Source organism: Culex pipiens, chromosome 2, assembly GCF_016801865.2.
Source record: "Culex pipiens pallens isolate TS chromosome 2, TS_CPP_V2, whole genome shotgun sequence".
Classification (NCBI taxonomy): domain Eukaryota; kingdom Metazoa; phylum Arthropoda; class Insecta; order Diptera; family Culicidae; genus Culex; species Culex pipiens.
Window position 1 is genome coordinate 219733847 of NC_068938.1, and position 20908 is coordinate 219754754.

The following is a 20908-nucleotide window of genomic DNA, read 5'->3' on the forward strand; positions in this document are numbered from 1 at the left end:
GGCAATCGATTGTCGATCGTTTAATCAAGTTGGTAACTGCAACTCCCCATGGTTAAATTCTAAATATCTAGGTTTTCAAATGGTACTTAATTTTAAGAATTCCAAATATTGCTTAGACATAAAAGACTCTCTAGAGTCAAGTACTTTCGGGTTAATGACTGACAAAATGCAACAGTTCTTACCTGTCCTCGTAGATTCACCCAAGCCCAAGCGAAACAACACTCAGAGGAACTGGAGCCCACCGTCGTCGTCGTCGTCGTTTAACATACACAACTGGTGCCGGTGCTTTTGCCCGTCGAACCAACCAAGCCACATCGTTGAAACATTTTACCCTGAACTCTTCGGGGTCGTCGCGACGCACTGTCTTCTGTTTCTTCTTCTTCTCCCTTCTTCCTTTGGCTGCGGGAAGGTCGTCGAAGTCTCGTGACGTCCTACAGCGGAGACGACGTCGAAGGCTGCGTCATCAAGGGGCGGTCTCTGGAAAATCAGAACCAAAAAGGGGAAAGAAGGTGAGAATGAGGAGAACAACCATATACTACAATGACGGAGGGGGTCATAAAACTAATTTTGCGATATATGGCTCAGTCACCGACCGATGATGGAAAGCCGACGGTGAAAGTTTATTTTTGGCATGTGTAAAATAGTCGGTGGAAAGACGTCATTTCTAATCTGGCTTCCAGGAATAATTAAATCGTTAAAAATTGCATGACATCACCACGTGACCTTTCCACCCATGATAAAACCATTAAGGTGGTCCGAATAAAGACAGTAAAAAAAAACTTTCAACATTAAAGTTTTAATTAAACCCCTCACCAGCGAAAAACTTAACAATCTCTTTTATAACAAAACATAATCTCGACCCAGACATAACTCTACAGCAAGTGCTCGTTTTGCGCAGCATACAAGTTTCCCCCGGCGTTTCCTCGTAAATCTAAACCCTCCCCCCCAGCCTGTCGGAAAGTGAGAGTGCCCGTTTGCATAATAATTTTATTGCTTGGTCATCTCTCTACCCCTGTGAGTGTGAGTCTGCCAGTGTTGGACAAATACGGGTGTGTGTGGGACCACCATCTAGCGACCATCAAGGAGCTGAACCACCCGGAGAAAAGAAGAAGCTTGGCAATTAAGGAACGGAACAAATAAAAGCCGAAACGGGCGCGGAATGCCACTTTTTTGCCATGTTTGATGAATGTGTGTAGACATAAGCTGGGCACTGGAGAAGTCATTAGAGGGCGGATTATGTTTTGGATTTTTGCGATTTTTTGGAAGTTGTAGCTAGCCCAGCGAATGGACCATGTTAAATGTTCACGATACAATTTCTGGAAACTGTGTTCGACCATGTTTTCTATTTTCTACGAAACAACCAGATATGAACATCATCTCTTTAATTTCGGTGAATCAGTGAAAAATACAGAGTAATCCTTTAGAAATGTCAGCAATATTCAGAAAATTTGATTAAAACCAGACTATAAATTTTATCAGGAAATCGACACGAAAAATTTTTTTTTTAGACTAGCCAACAGTAACAATAATGCCAAACTATCAGTTTTCAGCAACTGCAATAATCATGCCTGAAATCTCTTCTCCCAACATTCACTGTCCTTCTTTCGGTTGCAATATTCTCAGCCAAAAGTATTGCCGGTCTCTTTCTCATGTTTAAACAATCCCGTGTGACAAATTCTTCTCTCTCATTCCCGCATTCACTCCCTTGAATAGAGCGTATCCACAAAAGCCGCCACAAAACAAAATTTGCCAACGCAGTTTAACGGAACGTAGTGCGTGGTCGGTTCACAATCACCCTCTCGCGTTCTTTAATTGCAGTTTTCGGAGAAAACATAAAAAAAATCGGCGAATGTTTGTGAACGAAGAAAAGAGAAGGAGTGATTGAAAGAGCATGGTCTTGCTGCCATCATCATCAAATGATAGTTTTTTTCTATCACTCATTTACAACACTGGATAAGCCTTTCCGAATAAAACAAAATTTCAGGGTAAGTGTTTGATTGAAATCAAACCGGTGTCAAAGATTTTAATTGACTTTTGTAAAATAATCCTTAGTGACGTAAACGCCAATTAATATCAAACTGTTTTTAATATTATATTAAAATTGACTTAGGCGATTAAGACTAAAACCTTAAACCGATTAGACATATTTTTTTTTCTTTGCCGCTGCATTACTAGAAAAAGCAGGTGCTGTCCAAATCTGGTTCCAATAATCCACATTAAAAAAAAAAAGTTCATACGTAACTATTATTTTTTCAACTGACGCTTTTAGCCTTACATCACTGTTCATTTTAAAAAAAAAAATCTTGATGCATTTTTTTGGAACAGTCATAAACAGTATTTGAAACTTTTCCGAAGACACTGAATCGATCAGAAACTCGCATAATACATTTTTTTAAACATTGTTTGTCCGGAAAATTGTTAGTCGACTTGTATAGTAAAATAAAAGATGCGAATTAACTTTTTTAACAAAGGGACAAAATTCATCAAATAATGTTTAAAATCATTTTTACTCATAATCATGATTTTTTATAACTGAAGTTGTTTTTTTTTTTTTTGAGAAGCATGAAAATCTGGTTTTATTTTGAATTAAATAAATAAGTTAAAAATAAAAATAACATATTTGACACTGCAAAAAAAAGCAAAGCAATCCACAATCCGGGTCATTTGTGGTCTCTGTTGCAAGTTTCTGCTCATTTCTAGGCGTCCGAAGGTTATGTGTGGTAAGTCACCCAAAACCTCTTTTACGCAAATGGACCGACGTTTTACTTCCCCATCCGATAGAAGTCACTGCATTGACTTTAAAAATGATACAAAACTTGTAAATTTTATAGATACCTTTAGGGACATCAATAATCCACTCGCAACAAAAAAAAAAGTTTTCTATTACTTTTTTTTCAAATTGATAAAAATTCTGACATTTTCTATTAAACAGATGGTTGCTTAGAAACAGCACCTTAAATTTTTTTTGACAAAAGTGATTTTTTATAGTACTTGTTATTGAATTTTTAAACTGTCAAAATATGAAACATTTTTGAAATTTTTGAAATTTGGATTTTTCCAAATTTCAAAATTAAGCCTAGCCTTTGACCCTTTCAAACTTTTCAAAAAGAGTTCAAACGCTTAGCTCGAACTAACTTACAAGCATGATCATTATTTTTGCTGAAATAGAATTATAAAATTTATTTTTGTCAATGGCGAAAAAATAACAAAAAAGCCAGAAAATTATTTTCTCATGAAAAATTATTCAAAATTTTTGTTATGTTCATTTCTAGACTTTTTGTATAAAGTCTTATAGACAAATGTAAACCTTGAGTGTATCCCACTTACTCCTATGGACATTGACATAAGGGACATGAGGGGGATATTCTTAGGGAGATACTTTACATTTGTTTAACCCTTCAAGGCCAGAGTTTTCAAAAAAATATTTTGTATTCTAATGATGAGACAATGATGATGAATGATGAATGATGAAATGATGATGAACATTATAGGTTAGTTTAAAAAAATGAGTGTTGGGTCATATATGACTCATCAGGACTGAAAGGGTTAAATGACCTTATAAAAAAAAAATCTAGATTTCAAATGTGTGATTTGAACTTGGTTTTGAATTTAACATTTATTTTAACAAATTATTCTAATCGACGCTTGTGTGCTTCTTACACGTGTGCTGTTTAAAGATATGGCGTGTTACAATATAGCACACAGGCGACATAATGATGGCATCAATTGCTGTTAAGACATCAGACAACCTAGATTAAATGATTTTAGTAAAACTCTAAAACAAACACGTAACTCAATTTTCATTTCCAACAGTAAACAAATATAACTTCTCAAAGTGACAAAAATTACAATAACTTATCGAACACTTCTTGTCCCACCCGTGTGGACAAACGGACCGCGCACTGGACTCACAATCCAGAGGTCGCCGGTTCGAATCTAAAATTCTTTGTGTAAATATGGGTATTCGGCGCCGTCGCTTGGTACTAGCAATGGTGGCCGACAGCTATAAAGTCAACTTCGTTTTTTTATCGAACACCTCTTAGTTATGGTTTTTATAACCTTTTTAACTTGTAAATCAACAAAATGGCACACCTCCTCAATTATCAAGTTCAGTCGCTATCCTTCGCTGGGTTAAAGGTAACCACTGACAAAGGTCCAAGCCTGCGGAGGCTTCACTCTCTGCAGTCACATGAACTGGGCGTCACAAGGAGATGCCGACACGCGGTGCCACGGCCTAGGTCATTCCGCGCCGTGATGACAACGTATAGTTGTCTGGTGGTGCTCCTGCCCTTTTCAAGCTCTCTGTATCTCAAAGGATTGCTTTTTAATTGAGACGTTCCACCGGGGTTGAGGTTTTCATGTTGTGACACGACTAGCTCGAGGGACGATTCATGACATGTGGAACAATGCGTGTCATCGGTCACGGTTATCCCAGGGAGGACAATTGATTGAGTTTTGAGTCGTAATTTTGCTATGCTAATTTTATCGCACAGATAAGTGCGCAACTGTGCGCGATGTTGCGAAAACATCAAGGTGGAAAATTTGTCCTCAAGCGTTAAACTTGCATACCAACGATGCCAATTATGCATCAAGCAGTGCAAGTGATGTGGTTGTTTTGTAGATGTGATGATAAATAAAGTAAACGTAGCTTTTATTTACCGCTTCTTAAGACACGAATTCAGAATGAACCAATATCAATTTTATGATTTATGCCGGACAGGTGGAAATTGTCCATACCCAGCATACCAGGAAGATATGATCTGCACAAGAATCTGTCTTCAACGCAGCACACCTCAACTTCAGTAAGTCTGACTAACTCAAAGATCGTTCAAGCTTCGTCTACAACGCTGTACAAGTTGTACAATTTCGCAAGATTTTCCTTTCGAAGGAAAACCACTCTCAAATGCCACAACCGGATTGACTCGACTCCAGCTATACCGACGGGGGGGCTGATTGAGAGCGTTACATTCTGTAGGTTTTCCGACAGAAACAAGTTTTCATGCAGAGAGAGAAGAAAAAAAAACCGCCAACAAACTGTATACATTTTGCAAAAGAGCTTAACAGAGGGTAGGGTTTGAGTGGTAATTTGATTTTCCTGTGGTTGACAGACTCGATGACAACGTGGACTTAGAAGGAACTGACACTTTCAAGGCTGGCAAGGGCCCGCAAGAATGTGGCGCGATCGAGCCCCCTCTCGGGTGTTGTTTGCGTTGGAAAACTAGTTCAGGCTGCTGGTGTTGGTGTCAGTGCTCGTGTTGGTGGTCCAGCGCTAATCGTTCTGGTTTAGGTGTGTAGTCAGCACACGTGGCTGATAACATCGTGGAGAGTTGATGTCTTTCTAATAACCGGATGTTATGGGTTCATATACCACGTGAAGCAGAATGATCTGGTCGAGCTGGTTTTGTTATTTTTAGAAGATGATGTAACAAAACAAGTTTTGTTTGAAATACTTTGAAACTGAGAGGATAGGAGTATTTTCTGGAATGAATTTTACCTAAAAGTTAGTAAAATCTAAAATTACATTTATGTACTTGTATGTTACAAAATGAGCCAAGGTGTACTGAGCACTGCAACTTGCGCTCCATATTTGACATTTAAAAGAGATACCTGTAAATCAGTGCTCTATGGATTTGCCATTTTTGAGGATTTTTGGATTTTTACGAGGTATAACTTTACCGAATTTATTGAAGAGAATCTGCTGAAGACTTTTATTTTCCCCCAAAACGTTAACATTTCTTTCAAGGTGAAATGACAACAAGGAACAACTTTACCGAAGACATCGAAGTGATTAGACTACTCTTAAGAATTTTAAATAATTTTAACATTTCCAACATTTCCTCCAAATTAAAATGGCAGTATCTGTAAAGAGCTTAGAAGAATAAACTAGACTTTATGATTCTTCAGAGATGACAAATCTTTCCGATGTCTTCGGAAAAGTTGTTTTTTGCCTTTCTCACCTTACTGAGGAAAGGCTATAAAATCACTCGAAAAACGAAATTCTTAATTTGACCTCCTAGACCCACCATCATGTATACATATCGACTCAGAATCAAATTCTGAGCAAATGTCTGTGTGTGTGGTGGGATGTTGATCAAAAAAATTTGCACTGGATTATTTCGGCACTGGCTGAATCGATTTTGTTAAGTACTTCAAAAGTTATGCTAAAAAACGATTTTAACAAGAGTCCGGAAGATTGTAAAAAGGGTGGTTTTTGTAAGAAACCCCGTGATGTTATACATTTTAAGAAAGGTATTCAATTGACCTTTCCAACGAGTTCAAAAGAATGGAGATCTAACGACCTTATCGAAAGTTATAAGCACTTAAGTGTTATTTATGAACTTTTTTGAGGCCGGATCTCAGATATTTTGACAAAAACGTTGCCCGGATCTATCATGCGACTTTTCGTTGGATAGGTAATTAAAAGACCTTTTCAACGAGTTCAAAAGATTAAATGTCTGACAAGTTATAAGCACATAAGTGCCCTGAATTATGAAGATCTGACTACCCAATCTGATGGTATGAATAAGTAATCAAGTTGTTAGAACACTGAAAGGTCCACCCTTTTGTATCTATTTTGGATAGCATTACCCTCTAAATGTGAGGAAGGCACCAACCACCTAAGGGTGGATTAAGTAACGTTTTTTTTTTTTTGCAACAAGAGTTTATAGCTCTCAAGATTAAAAAAAAAACATTACATCGTTAAGGGTGCACAGCAACCAAGGAAGATGTTGTATTCTTATTCCAAAACCCAATCCAGAAATAATTTGATTAGAAAAATTTGTTGTTAATCTTTATGGAAATAGTATCTTAGGGGATGAATACAGAAATAAATCAATAGTTCCCGTAGTTGCTTTCTACTTAAAATTCTGTAGCAAAAATCTGGGTGCAAAAGCTCTGGTTGGTGTGTACCGTTAAGCGACTCAAAATTGCACCAATTTTACGAGCTTTCTAACTGTTAAACAATCGGTAAACTGGAAACAACCGATTTCGGTAAATTTAAATTAATATTAGGGAGAATTTTTTTACAACCGGTTTTTTACAGCCGTTATGATCATTTTGACAGTTTAGCAATCTAAACTTTATCGTTTTTTTTTTAATACTAAATTCAGTTAAAACAAATCTAATTGTGGCTTTGATTTAAAAATTCGCCAAAATCAATTTTCAACCATTTTTTGATCTGTAAAAATCATTGGAAAAGTGACTTGTTATAAGTTAAGAAATCCATGTTTCGATTTTTAAAAAGCATTGGAAAACTGATCTATTAAAAGTTAAGGAAATGTGTTGGTTGGAAATTTTGCTTGTTTTATGTGACTTTGCCAATGTTTAAAAAAAATATGGGGTCAATATAAGCAGTGTTTTTTACAATTTAAATGATAATGGAAGTCTACAGTAGACAATGTGAAAAACAAGCGAAAAATTGAAAAAGTGACTAAAAAGTAAAAAGATAGGAAAAGGAAAAACTAGGCAAGCAAAAAGTAATGATTGAAGTGCTACCATCTAAGCCAAATACTATCAAAAACAAGAATATAGTTAACTATTTAAATGCAAATAAAAATACTAAAAATCAAACAAGACAAACATAAAACAAGAAAAGTAAAGTTTTTCGTAAAACAAAAGTTGCGCAAAACGGGAAGAAGAAAAAATTTCGAAAAAAAATTGGGCATTGGAGGGATAACTTGAAGATTCGGGTTCTATATTCCGCCAAGATTGTGCCCTGTAATGGAAAAATGGCCACAACTCTGATGTACTACTCATTTTTTTTATTTGGTAGCACTATGTGTTTGTAAAGGTTCTACAAATGCTGGACCTATTTTCTTACATCTACACGGAGAAAAATCAGCTCCCAAAATCATGATCAAGTGCTCATGAAATTCGGAACCACAAACAAAGCAAATTGCACGGAACGATTGTTTTACCATGGAATTTGAACACTTTGATAGTGGTTTTGAATTTCATGAACGCTTGTTCACAATTTTTGGGATCTTATTTTTAAGAATGTTGGCCCTTGTTAAAAAAAAATTGGGAACTTTTGTTTGTTTTGATTTATGAAGTGAGTTAGCCAAATTTTCTATATTAAAGGACCAATTTGGCATTAAAAACACTCCTTGGGTCTTGAATTGAAACGTGCAAAAATTGCAAATTGAAATGCAAGTGCCAGGAAATTGTTTATGAATTATTTATTTATTCTTTATTGCTGTCCTTCCTGTGCTTGCTCTTAATTCCAACATCAACAAGTACTGTGCGGGGCTTGGTTCATTGTATCGATTCAAAGTGACGAAACAAAACCCCAAAAACCACCAGCTGGTCGACCTGCCCAAACTAGTCGGCCGAGTGCAGTTGAGGAAATGGCCCAGAAAACGGGTTTATTCAACTGAGCTGCACTTGGTCAAGTCTGCAGACGACATTCGTTGGATAAGTAGGTAGGTAGGCACCCCCGCGCAAATGTAATTGCAAAACGAATCGAAGGAAATTCTGAGTCAACCTGAACGGGCGGAGACACACCGTAATTCGAGCGTACGGAATGTTACTAGAGTGGATTTCTCCGTGCACAAGAAAAAAAACGAGTTAATGAATTCCATCCTTTGACGTCAGCAGAAGGTGCTGCTGGAAACGTTTCCACTTCAGTCCCGCTTTTTGTCCGATCTCATTGACTCGAATTACGACAAACTTGCTGACGACGAACGTTTGTCCCAACTTACGGTGATGGAGATTCTTCCGAGAAGAAAGTCAGAAAAACATCCTCCCAGCAGCCAATATCGGCTATCAATTAACCTTAGTGTGGTGGGGTTGTCATCATCTTCACAGAAATAATCCGATCTCAGCTCAGAGGAGTAGTGGAGATTTCGAAGTATTTGTGACCAACCTTGACCGTCGTCGGGCATCTCGCTAAAATATCGCCACAGCGGCACAAAAAATGGCGTTCAACGCTTTTGCGGCGTGTGCACTTTGTACGCAATCATCGGATGATTTGCACCTAAGGTGGTTTACCTGGCTGCGTGCGCGTGTGTGTGTGTGCCAGGATACAACTACAACTATACAACACAGTCTTTACAGAAGAATCATGGCCAGACATTGGCCCAAGATGAGGTCGAGCTTCAAGGAAGATGTGAAATTGCGTCACAAATGTGTTTAAAGTTTTTATTGTAGTGCAGTTTACTTGGTGATGACTTGAGCTTTTGTTAAGTTACTAGCGGAAATTCCAAGACACCGTCAAGATTTGATGACTGCGAAACTACACAGCAAAAAATATTATGGTTATGTTACATCTCGACGTTGTAGTGCTAACTTGTCTTGCATCGCTTTTTGACGTTCCGAGAAAAACTCCTTTTTTATGTTTGACCTTGAATAAACTAAAACGATAGCACGCAATGTAAACAATAACAAACACGTTTTGTTTGAATGGACGTTCTGTGCATTGTCCCGAAGTTTGGTTAAATTTGGTTGCCGTAGTCCCGAGATATAATTAAAAATGTTTAAAGTAGTCGGGCATGTACGTGTGTCAAATGCGTTCTGGCCTAAAATCACTTTGGCCAGTTGTCGCACTTACAGCAATTTGCAGGCTGCGTCTAGATAGCACCATCAGATCGAAACTTCTTTTAAATGAATATTGACAACAATGCACGGGTTTTGTTGAATATTTCAGAATTGAAATCGAATTTTGGAGATTCTCACATTTCAAAGGTTCACGTTCACGATCACTATGATATTTAATGAAGTATTTTTTTAGATAATCCCGTTGCATATATATATTCAAGTTCATGTCCTTCAACTCTGGTCAAGGTCGTTGGGAAGGAAAAATCTCAGAAAAAAATCAACAAGAATCTCACAACATCGCGTTGACCTTATCGGTCATTGTGACCCCATCCAGAGTCAGAGTTAAAAAATTCACCGCCGTCGCCGCCACCACCAAGGTCGACGACGACGCCTCGCAAAGGCGTGGACTTGCCCATTTGTCAGATCTTCCACGCTTAAATTACCTTCATCAGCATCAGACCGCGCACCAGAAGAGTTGCGTTGAGAAGTTGAACAAAAACATCCTCGGAAATTAATCGCTCGCCGTACGACGACGTGTGCCCTCGGCCAGACATCACCGGGCACGAGTTAAGGGTAGGATGGTTTTTTTTCCTTTCTTAGTTTCGTGGTCCAACATAGGACGTGACGTGAATCCTGTGGTTTATTATGAAGAACCGGCGCGCGAACTCTTTGTGTTTCACATGCATGCATCGTGTCTGGTTTTAGTTTAGACATGGTTGAGCTGATTTTATCCTCGGTTGATTAGGCTCAAGTTCTTTGCGAGAAATTCGCAGAAACTATCCAAGTGAGTTTTATTTTAAGCAGAAGGTCCGAAATTAGGAGCCTTTTGTGATAACGAATAAAATACTTTTCCCAACTCAATTTAATTTCACTCATTGAAATTTTCAAGTTCTCCTAGCTTCACAAAGAACTTCCAACCCAGGCAGGTCGTCGCCTTTGTCAATCGTCGTTCCGGCTCATTAGTTGCTGCAGCGGTGTGTGGCGGCAAGTTCTAGAACCCCACCACTTTGCCGGCTCCCCGATAAATCTCTCTGATTGCGTAGGGAGTTTCGTAATTTTTCTTGGCTTTGAGCACTCCTCCTCTGATGGATTTGAAGAGCCGGTAATGGATGCACGCGCTACTGCTGCTTAATTTCATCAACTGGTGTACCATACGGCGAGGTAGAACTTTTCTGATTGAATTTCATGGTTCGAAGGAACTTGCTTGTTTCATTGATGTATTTGGTGCTTTGATATGGAAACAATTAGATAATTACGGTACGAGGTTCAAGTAAAATTTAAGTCAAGATTTCTTTTGAAAAGGATTTTAAAATATTGTTTTGGTCAAATGCAAAAAATAACCATAACATGTAAGCTTAAAATGTAAACCCGAGCAGACGGAAACAACTCTGTAATAACATGTTTTGATATTGTTCAATACTAGACCAATAACATGTTATGTTATTTATAACAAGATATGTTATTCGCCGTTATGATTTTTTTGTTGTTATTGAATTGTTATTGTAATAACAGACTTATAACACATTGAGTTATCCTTCGAACAAATCATTGTTATTTATATTTGTTATTTTAACAACTGCCCGGGAACAGAGAGTTGACTATTGAGCAACTCTCTACGAAATCGGCCGATTTCGACCATTTGTATTTTTTGTATTTTTTGATTTGGCTCAAACTTTGTGGGGGCCTTCCCTATGACCAAATAAGCTATTTTGTGTCAATGGTTCACCCATACATGTCTCCATACAATTTTGGCTGCTGTCCATACAAAAATGGTATGTAAATATTCAAACAGCTGTAACTTGTGAGTGAATTTCCTGATCAATTTGGTATCTTCGGCAAAGTTTTAGGTATTGTTGAGGACAATTGAGAAAAAAATAGGTACACGGAAAAAAATTACAGATTTTTAATCAACTTTTTTTTCACTAAAACTCAACTTCCCAAAAAACGTATTTTTTATTTTCGAGATTTTTTGATATATTTTATATATTTGAGCCATAGAGAAACATGGTCAAAAAATCTGCCGCCGAGTTATGATTTTTGGATAAAATCTAAATTTTATGCAAGAACAAATTTGGCGTTATTTTATAATGCAAAATTGAATTTGCAATCGAAAACTACTTTACAGATTTTTTGACAAAGGGCTCCGTTTTCAAGATATAGCCACCGAAAGTTTGATTTTAGAGAAATATTTGCAGTTTTTCGATTTTTAAAAATAGTGACCTTGAGTGACCATTTCCAATTTTTTTTTTTCAAAGTTCAGATAATTTGCTATAAAATTGTCTAAGGGAAATTGAAGATTAGACCTCGGGTTGCTGAGATAGAGCCGCTTTAAGAAAAAGAAACACGAAAATTGAAGTTTTCTAAGTCTCACCAAAAACAACCCACCATTTTCTAATGTCGATATCTCAGCAACTAATAGTTCGATTTTCGATCTCTTCGAAAAAAATATTTTGAAAAAAATTAATTCAAGACTAACATTTTAAAAGGGCCAAACATTGAATATTACGCCCATTTAAAATGCTTTATCAAAAAATCTGTAAAGTAGTTTTCGATTGCAAATTCAATTTTGCATTATAAAATAACGCCAAATTTGTTTTTGCATGAAATTTCGATTTTTTCCAAAAATCACTGTTTTTTCAAAAAATCATAACTCGGCGGCAGATTTGTTGACCATGTTTCTCTATGGCTCAACAGTTGCGGATTTTTGTCCCCTAAAAAATATCAAAAAATCTCGAAAAAAAAAAACTATTTTGGGAAATTAAGTTTTAGTGAAAAAAAAGTTGATTAAAAATCTGCAAAAAATCATTTCCGAGTATCTATTTTTCTCAATTGTCCTCAACAATACCTACAACTTTGCCGAAGACATCAAATTGACCAGAGAATTCACTCAAAAGTTAAAACTGTTTGTATATTTACATACCATTTTTGTATGGACAGCTGCCAAAATTATATGAAGACTTGTATGGGTGAACCAATGACACAAAATAGCTTATTTGGTCATAGGGAAGGCCCCCACAAAGTTTGAGCCAAATCAAAAAATAAAAATAAAATCAATTGCCGGTTTTGGTAGAGAATTGCTCTATTCCATATTCATAAGAAAGAATTTCAGTTAATTTAAAATGAGATTATCCTTTCATCAAACCCTCTCACAAAACGTTGTTTTCTTTGTTTCAACTTGGAGAATCAAATCGTAAAAGCATTCGATTGAAACAAAGCCTTCCGCACTCGCACACAACAGGTTGAATTATGTTCACCAATCTGTGCGCGCCAAGCACTGATTGTTAATAGCTCAATTTGAGCGAAGACGGAGCCAAAAAATTACTTTCAGTGACGTCATATCTACACGCTGTTGCTACGTCGTAAGTCTCGGAGGTACTATTCGAGATGTAATTTGAGCGATCGATTCAAATCTCGCCATTTTATGGGTTTTAAGGTCACGTACAGTGCACGCCGTGTAGTTTGTTTGATTTTTCGGAAATTATTCAGCTGCCTGATTCAAAGTAATTGCCCGATAGTTTACATTGGAGTGAAACTGAAAGGCAGCAAAAAAATACCCATCATATCACCCAGACATTGGCGAGACTGCCGCTGTTACTGCTATCGATCAAAGCAGTGTTCGCCTGGCGAGCATTTCCATTATATTTGAATTACATAATGTTCACACGATCGGCTTACGATGCACGGAGGAATGCTGCGTACACTCCGTAATATTACTTTCAATCGGCTTGCAACAGGCGTTCTGGAGCGATTTTACGGGAAATAACAACTTGGTCATTCGAAATCTTTTAACTTGAATGATTCCTTCAAAACATCCCAACTTTGCCCCATCGCGCACACCAACACCAGCAAACGCCCTAATTGAAGAGCTTGCCTTTCAATTGGTAGATCATCATCAGCAGAGTCGTACACACTGCGGCGATGTTCAAGATGTTCAAGTGCTTCTGCCGTGTGCACACATCAGAGCTCGGTCGCCACAAATCCAGTGAGTTGAGCAGTTTCAACAACAATTTGCACGATCTTTGCTCGCGGTTCGTCATTTTTTGACGAACGCCTTGAAATCTTCTCCCCTCAATTGTACCTGTTTGACGTGTAGATATGGCGGTGAAGATCCGGACTAGAAGGGGCTGACGCGTTGTAGCGCTGCAAATCTTGACGGATTTTGCATCGATGGGTTAGACAGATGTGTGAGTTGTATCTGCGTTTGATGGTGAAGTAGTCGTACGGTGGGATTTGGAATATCTCGACCATGACCCATTTAGCAGCTGCGTGAACTGATTATTGGTATTTTGTTAAAAAAAAAAAATATACTGAAATCTATTCAAACGAAAGATTGCGAGTACAGCATGCGAATGTTTGAGTACAGCATGCGGAAACATGATAAATGAAAAAAAAAAATTTGAGCTATGTTTTACAAATTCTACTGATCTCAATATCAGTTCAATATCAATCGATCCCCATCAATAACAATGTTTTTGTTATGGGCAAAAAGTTAAGTTCATCGATTTCACTATCAAGCTGCGGCCTTCTTGTAAATAGTTGCAATTTTTCGTAAGTAAAGTAGTGTAAATTTTGAGATTCGAGTTGTATAAATCGATGATATTTGTTTTTTAACTCTTTACGAAAATGACATTGAAATCATTGAGTAACTTAACAAAATCTTTTTAAAATTATGAATTTTTAAAATTATGCATTATGAATTATTATTGAAAAGATAGAAAAAATCATTTTTTGCAATTCCGTCGTGAAACTACTAACTTTTCCTGTCATTCTTGAACTACGAAATAGCCTACTTTTCTGTACCAAAAGTAACAGAATCGAAAAGCAACACTTTTCAGAATAAATGCTACTTTTCAGCACTGAAATGGGTGCTGAAAAGTTGAAGTTTTCAGCACTTGTTTCGAAAAGTATCACTTTTCAACATTGTTTTGATTGAAACGATTTATTGACAACATACATGAAAATTTGACTTAAAATTTCACTCAATGGGTGTTTTCGGAATTGCAAACGGTCTACTTTTCCCCAAAAATAACAGAATGGAAAATTAATGCCTTTCAATACCAGTGCTGAAAAGTTCTACTGAAAAATATAACTTTTCAACATTGATATCGAAAAGTAACATTTTTCAATATTTTTTGTTTTTAACGGTAAATTTACTAAACACATGAATGTTTACTAAGCACATGAATTATTGATGTTTGTTTTTGCTTTTTTTATGAATGTTTGACATAAAATTCCTTTCAAGAAGCGTTTTTCGGAATTGCAAAAAATGTTGTATGCAACTCGTTGCAAAAAAAAGATTTTTTCAGCACTCGTTGTATTTATCGAACTCGGTAAACTACTATTTTATCATTGAAAATCGAACCAATAGTTTTCGAGATATCGTCAGTTGAAAATTACAGGATTATAAGGTGACACTTAGAAAACTCATTTTCATGAAATTGAATTCTTTGGGAGGCTGTATCTCATAAACTAATAGTCCGATTTTCAAAGTTTCAGAGAAAAAGTGTAGGAAATTTTCTCAACTCTTCAAAAATATTTTTCTGGGTTGGTTTTCCTCCAAAAAGTATTTTAAAAACGAAAATTGTTCAAATTTGCAAAAATCATAACGTAAAAGTGAGTATAACTTCGAAACAGTGCAATATAGCAAAAAATCGGCAAGTTTCAATTCCAACTTATTGAATTATAGTTTTTTTTTTCATAGCATTTTCGATATTTTTTCATAAATCATTTTTTTTTGAAAACTCTTGTGTCTGAAACCAGATTTTGTACCACCATACACTGTGGCTCACATATACATTTTCAGTCCCCTAAAACATATAAAAAATACATATTTTCGAGATTCGATACTAATACTAATTTTAAAATCGCGAAATAATTTTCGTAAATCTAGAGAACTACACTACAAACAAATTCCCACTGTTTAAAAATAAGTTTTAGATTTTGAATAAATAGTCAAAATTATAAAAATTATTCTTGACGTAGCCTGTTCGAATAAACAAACCGCGTTTAAAAATAAATAAAATTAATTTTCAAAAAAAATGAAATCATTCACCTTACGCATTTAAACATTTTAGCGATTTTGTTTCACAATTGGTAGATTAATACATCTAACTGGGAACTCAGAAATGTCATGTGTCTTCAACTATAAAGTATAAGGTTAATCGTAGATCAAAAGTTGCTCAAAAATACTTCCCAAACACTAGAAAATAAAAAAAAAACATTGCATTGTTTACGTTTATTAAAACCTTACCCGAGCAGACGGAAATAACTTGGGAATAATTTTTTTTGATATTTTAAAATTCTAAGCCAATAACATTTTATGTTATTTATAACAAGATTTGTTATTCGTCGCTATGTTTTTTTTGTATTGGATTGTTATTGGAATTATTTTTCGAACAAATCTATGTTATTATTTTTTGTTATTTTAACAACTAATCCGATCATCCCAATAACAGTTGGTGGTATTCTTCCATAACAAAAAATGTTATTCCAAAGTTGTTTTGGCTTCCAACCGATATCAGACCAATAACAATGTTTGTTATGTTAACATAAACTGTTATTAAACTCTTATGCAAAAATGGATTTTGCAAGAATATTCCATAACACTTTCTGTTATTTTAACAGTACTTGTTATTGAAATGGCATGAATTATGTTATTACCGTCTGCCCGGGTAATCATTTAAGTAGTAACATACTCGTATAATTTTAAAATTCAAAGAATCAGTTTGAGCTAACACATGGATATTGCTAAAATTAGTTTTCAGGACACATAAATAAAAAAAATCCACTATTCAAAACTTGCTAACACGCAATACAGTTTCAAAAATCGGATGCCACTGCGTTGACCAAATCGCTTTTTATTTGTTTAAACAGTTTGCTTTGCTCAAAAATTCAAACTGAAATCGTCACTAGTGCACTTCCCGGATAAAAAATTACCATTTGATTACCATATTGGATCATACAATGACACTTTGAGAAATGGTAACTGTTTGTGAAATCGTTTTTCAATTTCCCAAAATTAAAATTTAACTGTATTAAACTATTTGTGAACTGTTTGATTTAAGGTTACTTTTTGCCAAATAGTACTTAAACCATTTATTTACCATACAACAAACAGTTTTTTGACGAAAATAGTACTGAGTTTTTTAAGGTTACCATTGCTAACCACCCTTATGCCAGATGGTTAAACCATTTGTGAGATAGTAAAAATTCATGCCAACCATATAAATACCATTTCTAAAATAGTAGTCAAACATTTTTGGGAATGGTAGTAACAATATAGTTTAAAGTTCAATTACCATATGAAAAAAAGTTTTTATATGGTACTTTTTTATGCGGGTTTTTATCATTAAATATAAACTTTCACATGTTGTGGAAAGACCAATTTACAGTCAGATGAGATCATTCTCAGAAATTTGAATGTAAATTTTGCTGGTTTATTAAGATGTAAATATTTCGAAAGTTTTTGTATCATTTCCATGGTGTGGGAAGAAAAAAACAAACAATTATGTTATTAATTTTCAGAACATATGCCATTTTCTAAGGAATGTGATGATTTTTTTTTTTTTTTTTTTTTTGATTTTTGGAAAATGACTCCTGTCGCATTTTTTAGAACCCCACGCTATTTCGGTAAAAAAAATCAAATTGTAAACACAAAAAGCAGTAAAATCAATTCCTTTCAACAGCATCAAAGAGAAAACATCACACCATTTTCCGGGTGACACTTTTCTCTCCGCCAAAGCTCATAGATCAAAGCTTAGTTCCATTCATGCTTCTCCGCACAGACCGCACACACCACCATCACTTCATTGCGGCCACAAAGCCAACAGAAAATCTGAATGACAATCGCACAGGCAACAGGCATTACGTGCACAATTGCAAAGCAAAAACAAAAAAATCACCCCTCTCTCAACCTCACTCCCATTTTCCTCCCCCTGGCATCGTGTTACTTTTAATATTAGTTTTCATTACATTTCACTTACTCTTTCTGTCTATCGCGGGGTGGGTTGCGGCGTTTGACGCTGAAAAGCACACAAAATCGAAGCACCCCAGCAATTCTCGACGAGCCCAATGACGACCGACGATGATGATGATCGCCCTCCAGCTCCACGGACCGACCGGCCAGGTGAGACACGTGGAGGACACACGAGGGCGGGCAAACAAGTTTCGCTTCAAATGTTTGTTGTAAGAAGCAAAAACTCTTTATACACCCATACACAAACACTTTACTACTGCACTCGCGCGAGGTAATATCGTTTTTTTTTTCTCTCTTCTCCTTCGTAACTTTTTTTTTATTTATTTTTTGCTATTTTTGCCTTGGATGTGATTTTTCACTTTTTTTTCTCACTCTCTGCTAAGATATGTAAACCTTATTTTTTCTCTCAATGAATCCAAGGCAAATTCACACCTTGCTGTAGTTGAGGAACGCTGCGAAATCAAATCTTATCACGAACTCACACGGAAGCGAACTTCAATCCAATCAGACAAGCCTCACGAGCACTTGGAGAGCAAACAAAATCACTGCCGACGAAGCCGCCTAAACACACGAGACAGAAGTCCGAAACCACACACTGCCGGGCAAACAGAAGAAGATCAGCACAGCAGCACTATTCAATCAACGCACACACAAGGAACTCCGGGGTCTTTGTTTAATCACCATCAACTTGCCGGAGCCGCTTAAGAGCAACTCTCCTCGATCCTCTGTTTTGATCGACTGCTTCGCGTGTTCAACTCTCAGAACAGCTTGAAGAGTCCGTTCTCAGTCTCTGAACCCCCGAAAATCGCAGCAATCGCGCGCTCATTTTCCGTTTGCGCGTACTCTCCACAGCCTACTCCAACCAGGTTTCGCAACAACTCCCAATCAAACTTCTTGGCTTTTTACACCACACCACCCAACCAAACACCCCAGCACTACACAAACCAGCTGATGGTTGTTTAGAACGGCTCCTTGCGCGAATACATTACATAAAAATAAGAGAGCTTTCCTATACTTCTCCTTGCGAGCAGAGAAACGGTAAACAGCAAGTCCATAGACCCGAAGACCCGCGCGCGCCAGAACACACACCTCAAGAGAAGACAGCAGAAACAACGTGCAAACTCGACGAGATAACTTTCGCGACTGAACGTAGCAAGCTGTGCTGGACTGACCGGCGCGGCAAACCACACAACATCACGGCGGCGGTGAGAAGCCTCCACAGCAGTGGGCGTCGCGACTTCCTTTGTGAGCTGAGCATTGAAAGCCCAGGGGCGAGTGAGTGAGCATAACGTGCGGTGGAAAAAGCTCGCTCTCGTTGGACGGGTTGGAAAGCTTTGCGATTGAAGGTTGCGTGCAAGTTTATGATGAACTTTGTTGATTCTGTGTTGATTTATCATGCGTCTCCATTATTCATTACACAAAGTCTAAATTATGGTTGGAACCATCCACCACGTTTTTTTGGAAAAAAAACTTTTTTGTACAAAAGCCATTTTGTGTTCACCCATATAAGTTTCCATACAATTTTGGCAGCTGTCCGTACAAAAATGGTACGTAAATATTCGAAATCTGTAACTTTTGAAGGAATTTTCCGATCAATTTGGAGTCTTGGGCAAAGTTTTAGGTATCGAAGAGGAATATTCGAACAAAATAGATACACAGAAGAAGATTTCCGATTTTTTTTATCAGCTTTTTTTACAAATACATTTTTTAAATGTTTTAGGGGACCAAAACCCGCAACTTTTGAGCCAAAGAGAACCCGAGCAGACGGAAATAACTTGGGAATAACATTTTTTGATGTTTGAAAATACTAGGCTAATGACATTTTGTGTTATTTATAACAAGATTTGTTACTCGTCATTATGCTTTTTTTGTTATTGGATTATTATTGTAATAACAGACAAATAACATTTTAAGTTATTCTTCGAACAAATCTTTGTTATTTTTGTTTGTTATTTTAACAACTAATCCGATCATCCCAATAACTGTTGAAGGTATGCTTCCATAACAAAAAATGTTATTCCAAAGTTGTTTTGGCTCTCAATCAATATCAGACCAATAACAAATTTTGTTATGATAACATAAACTGTTTTTAAACCCTAATGCAAAAATGGATTTTTCAAGAAGATTCCATAACACTTTCTGTTATTTTAACCGTATTTGTTATTGAAATGACATGAATTTTGATATAACCGTCTGCCTGAAAAGTATGGTCAAAAAAAAAAATTCAACATTTTTTCAATTTTTTTTCTAAAATTCAAAAGTTTTTTTAATAAGCCTTAACATGCTAAAAATAATATTAAACGCAGGGGAAAACAAAAATATTTTCGCCGTAATAGATGTACATTGTTCTCTTTTTTATAATTCACAAAAAAAAAGCTTTTTAGTGCGATTTAAATTAAAAAAAAAATAAGATAAAATCTTTTAGTAGCTTCAACTGTTGAAAATTTTCCTTCTTTTATGTAAAATTCAACTTAATAAAGTGAAAAATGAACTAAAAGATGTACTGTTTAAATTATCTATAATTGAGCTTTTCCAATGCATTTTTCCCATCTTTTATTCAGAATTCAACTTGAAGAAGGAAAAATCTCTCGAAAGATTCAAATTTTTCCCTTCTTTTTTTAAGCTTAGTCTTTAGAAGGGATGCAGATTTCGCACTTCTTTTAATATTTTGCAATTAAGTTTTCAAATACAATTTTCCCTTCTTTTTTTAAATTCAACTTGAAGAAGTGAAAATTTCCTGAAGATCCTGATATCTGCACACTTTCCTCTGTTGAATTTTTCAATGCAATTAAATTGTTTATGCTTTTTTTTAAGATTGGGGGTAAATTGTAAAAAAAACTGAAATATATTGTTTTTTTTTGTTTAAATAAAGATAGGGAAAATACATAAAAATAGCGCACATTTCAAGCATTAAAATAATGGCAAAATATTAATCTTCAAAGAGATTTCTCCTTCTATAAATTTAATTTTAAATAAAAGAAGGGAAAATGTCATAAACAAACTCAATTGTCAAATATTAAAAAAATAATACAATATATTGAAAGAAAAGCTAAATGTACATCTTTCGAGAGTTATACATCTCTTTATCCGGTTGAATTTTAAATGAAAAAAAATGCATTGAAAACCTAAATATGTGACTAAAAAATATAAAAGGGTAAACATGTAAAAAATTAAAGAAATTTTTCTTTTTTATATTAAAATTTTTAATAAATGTATGAAAAATTACATTAAAAAATTTATTGATAAATAATGAAAAAAGGCAAAAAATACATCCATTGAGAAAATAATACAGAGATACTTGATTTTGTTAAAATTTATAATCATCTCCAAAAGTGAAATTATCTGTTAAAAAGAAAAAAAAACTATGAATTGTCATTTAAAAAAAATAATCAAAACAAA

General features: G+C 35.7%; 1 protein-coding gene across 1 annotated transcript in view; it reads right to left on the reverse strand.

Moving 5' to 3' along the window:
• LOC120416681 (diacylglycerol lipase-beta-like) overlaps positions 1–18654 on the reverse strand; it is a 54936-nt gene extending 36282 nt beyond the window's left edge. Inside the window, exons 1-2 of the mRNA XM_039578500.2 lie at positions 17517–18654; positions 183–477 (exon numbers count right to left, since the gene is read on the reverse strand). The gene's annotated coding sequence lies outside the window, so the exon portion shown is untranslated. The remainder of the gene's footprint in view (positions 1–182; positions 478–17516) is intronic.
• Positions 18655–20908: the final 2254 nt, after the last annotated feature.